At 39.4% G+C, this 7,197-nt stretch overlaps 1 protein-coding gene across 1 annotated transcript in view; it reads left to right on the top strand.

Moving 5' to 3' along the window:
- The first annotated feature begins 3,237 nt into the window (after positions 1-3,237).
- Positions 3,238-7,197, top strand: part of LOC111968642 (inositol hexakisphosphate kinase 2) — a 33,113-nt gene continuing 29,153 nt past the window's right edge. Inside the window, exon 1 of the mRNA XM_023994401.2 lies at positions 3,238-3,817. The gene's annotated coding sequence lies outside the window, so the exon portion shown is untranslated. The remainder of the gene's footprint in view (positions 3,818-7,197) is intronic.

Here is a 7,197-nt window from a genome sequence, read left to right as displayed (position 1 = left end):
CGTATGTCCAGGTTAAAGCGAGTTTAATGGAAGAARATGTCCACATTCACACACATACCCGACCACTCATGGTTCAGATAACTGAGAATCATGTCCAGTGAGAATTGACATTAACTATGGTTCTGAAAGGAAAGTGGAGAAAGAGAACTTAGGCTACACCAATGCTATTTATGAGTGACATGGCTTGTATAACACAGGTAAGTACAGTTGAAGTCGGAAGTTTACATACACTTACGTTGGAGTCATTAAAACTCGATTTTCAACCACTCTACAAATTTCTTGATAACAAACTATAGTTTTGGCAAGTCGGTTAGGACATCTACTTTGTTTATGACACAAGTAATTTTTCCAACAATTGTTTACAGACAGATTATTTCACTTATAATTCACTGTATCAGAAGTTGACACACACTAAGTTGACTGTGCCTTTAAACAGCTTGGAGAATTCCAGAAAATTATGTCATGGCTTTAGAAGCTTCTGATAGGCTAATTGGCAACATTTGAGTCAATTGGAGGTGTACCTGTGGATGTATTTCAAGGCCTACCTTCAAACTCAGTGTCTCTTTGCTTGACATCATGGGAAAATCAAAAGAAATCAGCCAAGACCTCAGGAAAAAAATGGTAGACCTCCACAAGTCTGGTTCATCCTTGGGAGCAATTTCCAAATGCCTGAAGGTACCATGTTCATCTTTACAAACAATAGTACGCAAGTATAAACACCATGGGACCACGCAGCCAWCATACCGCTCAGGAAGGAGATGCGTTCTGTCTCCTAGAGATGAACGTACATTGGTGCGAAAAGTGCAAATCAATCCCAGAACAACAGCAAAGGACCTTGTGAAGATGCTGGAGGAAACGAGTACAAAAGTATCTACATCCACAGTAAAACGAGTCCTATATCGACATAACCTGAAAGGCCACTCAGCAAGGAAGAAGCCACTTCTCCAAAACCGCCATAAACAAGCCAGATTACGGTTTGCAAATGCACATGGGGACACAGATCGTACTTTTTGGGGAAGTGTCCTCTGGTCTGATGAAACAAAAATAGAACTGTTTGGCCATAATGACCATTGTTATGTTTGGAGGAAAAAGGGGGAGGCTTGCAAGCCAAAGAACACCATCCCAACCGTGAAGCACGGGGGTGGCAGCATCATGTTGTGAGGGTGCTTTGCTGCAGGAGGGACTGGTGCACTTCACAAAATAGATGGCATCATGAGGTAGGACAATTATGTGGATATATTGAAGCAACATCAAGACATCAGTCAGGAAGTTAAAGCTTGGTCGCAAATGGGTCTTCCAAAGGGACAATAACCCCAAGCATACTTCCAAAGTTGTGGCAAATTGGCTTAAGGACAACAAAGTCAAGGCATTGGAGAGGCCATCACAAAGCCTTGACCTCAATCCTATAGAAAATGTGTGTGCAGAACGGAAATAGCGTGTCCGAGCAAGGAGGCCTATAAACCTGACTCAGTTACACCAGCTCTGTCAGGATGAATGGGCCAAAATTCACCCAACTTATTGTGGGAAGCTTGTGGAAGGCTACCCAAAACGTTTGACCCAAGTTAAACAATTTAAAGGCAATGCTATCAAATACTAATTGAGTGTATGTAAACTTCTGACCCACTGGGAATGTGATGAAAGAAATAAAAGCTGAAATAAATCTCTGGTATTATTTTGACATTTCACATTCTTAAAATAAAGTGGTGATCCTAACTGACCTAAGACAGTGAATCTTAACTAGGATTAAATGTCAAGAATTGTGAAAAACTGAGTTTAAATGTATTTGGCTAAGGTGTATGTAAACTTCTGACTTCAATTGTAGATAATAGCATTGGCTATAATACACCACAGCAGGCCTAATGCCTAGTCAAATAAACATTACAGTAATGTTGAAATGTATACATAATATTAATACACTGAGTATGAATGATATATTATAGAAAATAGCCTAGCTCCATAAATGAGCAACACTAATAAACGGCTAATCGCTAACAGTCATGCTTATGCATTCCAATGCAAAATGCTAACAGTAATGCTAATGCTAGCGGGAGCACGAGCTAGCTAACAAGCTCAACACATGGTAATTATACAAAATAGACCACAAAACTTAACTCCACATAATATGACACCTATCTCAAGGCACTTACGTTTAGATGCACGCTCAATTAAACAYCAGGCATACAGGAGGAAAACTTTACCAGGAGGATAACTGTGAAACTGCTCATCCAGATGGGGAAAGCACGTTTCTGACCACACATCGTGCTGGGGTCATAGATTAATTGATTCTGAAATCCCGGGGATTAAGGCCGCTGATAGGCTTAACGAGTTGGTGATATGTATTTGGCGTCACCTTGACCAATAAGACACTAACAAAAGTGTGGGTCCTCTAAATGAGACTATGCTGCCAGACTAAAACAAAACCAGAAGGGACGGCTAGAATCAGCTGGCCGTTTTAACGTGCTTCAGAGTTATTGAATTAACCTGTCAGGTGACACTGAGGTGGTCAGGTTTGCCACATCTTCAACCAGCTAAAACCACACAATCAGCATGCACTTCTATTGTATTCTACTCTATCAGAAAACTATAAGGGCACAAGGCAAAACCCAGATGCAGACACAGGAGGCAGATGGTTTGAGTCTGATATTTATTACATTCAAAAGGGGTAGGCAAGAGAATGGTTGTGGACAAGCAAAAGGTCAAACCAGTTCAGTGTCTAGGAATGTACAGTGCGGCAGGCAGGCAGAATGGTCAGGCAGGTGGGTACAGAGTCCAGAAAACAGCCAAGGGTCAAAACCGGGAGGACTAGTCAAAGAGAATAGACAAGGCAGGCGCACAGGGAAACCACACTGGTTGACTTAGAAAATACAAGACAAACTGGCACAGAGAGACAGGAAACACAGGGATATATACACCACGGATAACAAGCGACACCTGGAGGGGGTGGAGACAATAACAAGGATAGGTGAAACTGATCAGTGTGTGACAGAAAACATTATTTATCCATTAATTTATCATGCAGCAGCCAAGCCTGGAATGCATTTCTTAAGTCTAAAGGTGTTTGGGTAAATGTAGAGCCTTGTATTTATCTAAAGATATTGCTCTAGGTAAATTATGCACAACTGAATTTTCCATGTTATATCTATGACCTACTGTATTTTGCCGGCTATGACATGGCACAGAGTTTCTTTGCGCAATATCGCGAGACTTTCAGAAACGCTTGCGAAACAGACCAAACAGAGCCGGGGTTTGTGGTGTGAGAAGTCAATGATAGAAGTGAAAAATTATTCACGAAATCTAAATACATAACCTAGATTCGATCCAATGTATTAATTAGTTGAACATGTTTAATTCAAACCTTGGGAATTGGACAAACGGATACGTTTTCATTTTTCTCAAAAACAACTTTATATCGATGGAGTGCGTTTGATTTGACGGCTTGCACATGCGCAGTTCGGCGCGAKACGACAGTTAGACCCAATGCGGGTTTCTACGATTGAGTTTAGATATCCAACGTCGCCATGACATCGCCTACAAGTGTGATCGGGGATTTCTATTGGAGAAGCAGTTTTAGCCTATCTTCATATTGTACTGTCTTTGACATAGGTCTTCGCATAAATCAAAGCAACTGGTTGCTATGGCATCGGGGAGAGGTCGTGCCGTCAACCAATCAGAGACGAATTCCCACGGTCTCATAAACCAATGAAAATTGGACTCTGGGAATAGCGGAAATACATGAAACCCATAGCACTAATATTTTTTTTTTGATCATACCGTGTGTTTATAGGGAATCTCGAGTTGATGATCGCCAAAACCCAAGGTAAATATGCATTCACCGGTAAAAACGGTTTATAACTTTTATAAGTTGATAATTTTGCCTGGCGGTAAATTAAGTAAATTCTACCTATATGCGTACAGAACAATTTCTGACTATTTTGCACGGCGACCTAACGTTAGCTAGCTACCAAACTAAAGCTAACGGTACCCTCGCTAGAAGCACTAGCAGTAACCATAAATGAACGTTGTGGATCAGTCCTAACACTTTCCAGCATTAAATAGAGAGGTTACTAACATTGTTTTTCTAAGGCAGTGGTGGAAAAAGTACCCAATTGTCATACTTGAGTAAAAGTTAGGATGCCTTAATAGAAAATAACTCAAGTAAAAGTCACCCAGTAAAATACTACATAAGTAAAAGTCTAAAAGTATTTCATTTTAAATATACTTAAGTATCAAAAGTAAATGTAATTGCTGAAATATACTTAAATATCAAAAGTAAGAGTATTAATAATTTAAAATTCCTCATTATTCCCAACCAGTCAGCCCAAGTTTTTTWAATATATTTTTTATTTATTTACGGATAACCAGGGGCACACTCCCAACACTCAGACATTAATTTCCAAATGAAGCATTTGTGTTTAGGTAGTCCACCAGATCAGAGGCAGTAGAGATATCAAGAGAACATCCTGGGTCAAGTGCAAGAATTTGACTATTTTCTTGTCAAAATGTAATGAGTACTTTTGGGTGTCAGGGAAAACGTATGAAGTAAAAAGTACATTATTTTCTTTAGGAATGTAGTGAAGTAAAAGTTGTCAAAGCTATAAATAGTAAAGTACAGAAACTCCCAAAAACGACTTATGCTGTACTTTAAAGTATTTTTACTTAAGTACTTTACACCACTGTTCTAAGGCAATGTCAGAGACCAAGTTTCACTTACCTTAGACTCCCAATGTGTCCCAAAGCAAAGTTTCACTGTGTGTTTGACATTTCTCAACGCTCTCATAAAGAGTTTGCGTAACTTGTGTGCAAATGTGTTCCTCCAGTCTTTATTGTTAGGCCTGTAGATTTGGAACAGTGACTTTTCATTTCACTGTCAACTCTGTGTGTGTGAGATAAGAGGGGTCTCTGGTGGTGGTGTAGGCTTTGAGTCACAGAGCGATGTCTGTGGTTTCGAAGGATGACATTTTCTCTCACCAGAGCAAACACCTATAATTTGGAACCCGACTCAGGTTGCTTAGGTGCCCACTCTTTGATATACAGTACCAGTTAAAAGTTTGGACACACCTACTCATTAAAGGGTTTTAATTTATTTTTACTATTTTCTACATTGTAGAATAATAGTGAAGACATAAACTATGAAATAACACATATGGAACCATGTAGTAACCAAAAAAGTGTTAAACAAATCAAAATATATTTTGTATCTTAGATTTTTAAAAGTAGCCACCCTTTGCCTTGACAGCTTTGCACACGCTTGGCATTCTCTCAACCAGCTTCATGAGGAATGCTTTTCCAACAGTCTTGAAGGAGTTCCCACATATGCTGAGCACTTGTTGGCTGCTTTTCCTTCACTCTGCGGTCCAACTCATCCCAAACCATCACTAGCACATTAGAGGCTGCTGCCTATAGGCATAGACTAGAAATCACTGGCCACTTTAACCTCACTAGGGTAAGTGGGACGCTACCTGGCCAACATCCAGTGAAATTGCAGAGCGCCAAATTCAAAAACAGAAATACTCATTATAAAACATGCAAGTGTTATACATCGGTTTAAAGATTAACTTCTTGTTAATCGAACCACGTTGTCAGATTTCAAAAAGACTTTACGGCGAAAGCGTACCATGCGACTCTCTGAGAACAGCGCCCAGCAGACAAATCATTACAAACAGTTACCAGCCAAGTAGCGGAGTTACACAAGTCAGAAATAGAGATAATATTAATCACTTACCTTTGATGATCTTCATATGGTTGCACTCACAAGACTCCATTTACTCAATACATTTTTGTTTTATTCAATAAAGTCCCTGTTTGTATCCAACAAACTCAGTTTTGTTCTTGCGTTTTGTTCAGTAATCCACAGGCTCAAACGCAGTCACAACAGGCAGACGAAAAATCCAAATGGTATCCGTAAAGTTCGTAGAAACATTTCAAACGATGTTTATAATCAATCCTCAGGTTGTTTTTAGCCTAAATAATTGACAATATTTCAACCGGACAATAACGTTGTCAATATAAAAGGTAAACAAGAAAGGCGCGCTCTCGGTCGCGCGCATCAAAAAGCTCTGCAACACTGTAGGGTCCACTCATTTAGAGTGGTCTTACGCCCTCATTTTTCAGAATACAAGCCTGAAACAGTTTCTAAMGACTGTTGACATCWAGTGGAAGCCATAGGAAGTGCAATTTGAGTCCTAAGTAAATGGATACTGTAATGGCGTTCAATAGAAAACTACAAACATMAAAAAATCCCACTTCCTGGATGGAATTTTCTCAGGTTTTCACCTGCCAAATCAGTTCTGTTATACTCACAGACATTCTTTTAACAGTTCTGGAAACTTTAGAGTGTTTTCTATTCACATCTGCCAATTATATGCATATCCTAGCTTCTGGGCCTGAGTAGCAGGCAGTTTACTTTGGGCCCGCTTTTCATCCGGAAGTGAAAATAGTGCCCCCTAGTGAAGTTAACTTCTCTGGGGCAGGTGGGACGCAAACGTCCCACCGGCCAATAGCCAGGGAAAATACAGCGCGCCATATTCAAATAACATGATATAAAAATCAAACTTTCATTAAATCACACATGTAAGATACCAAATTAAAGCTACACTCGTTGTGAATCCAGCCAACATGTCAGATTTCAAAAAGGCTTTTCGGCGAAAGCATAAGATGCTATTATCTGATGATAGCACAACAGTAAACAAAGAGAGTAGCATAATTCAACACTGCAAGCACGACACAAAACGCAGAAATAAAATATAAATCATGCCTTACCTTTGACGAAATTCTTTTGTTGGCACTCCAATATGTCCCATAAACATCACAAATGGTCCTTTTGTTCGATTAATTCCGTCGATATATATTCAAAATGTCAATTTATTTGGACYGTTTCATCCAGAAAAACACAGCTTCCAACTYYCGCCAMKTCACTACAAAATATATCAAAAGTTACATGTAAACTTTACCAAAACATTTCAAACTACTTTTGTAATACAACGTTAGGTATTTTTAAACGTTAATAATCGATCAATTTGAAGACGGGATGATCTGTGTTCAATACAAAAAGAAAACAAACTGACGCAACTTTTTTCGTAACGTGACTCTCTCAAAAAATTTACTTAGTGTGACCCTCATTTACGATAGCCCTACTTCTTCACTACACAAAGGAATAACCTCAACCGATTTCCAAGGACTGGTGACATCCAGTGGAAG

The sequence above is a fragment of the Salvelinus sp. IW2-2015 genome, linkage group LG1, assembly GCF_002910315.2.
Source record: "Salvelinus sp. IW2-2015 linkage group LG1, ASM291031v2, whole genome shotgun sequence".
Lineage (NCBI taxonomy): Eukaryota > Metazoa > Chordata > Actinopteri > Salmoniformes > Salmonidae > Salvelinus > Salvelinus sp. IW2-2015.
This window is presented reverse-complemented; position numbering and strand designations above follow the sequence as displayed.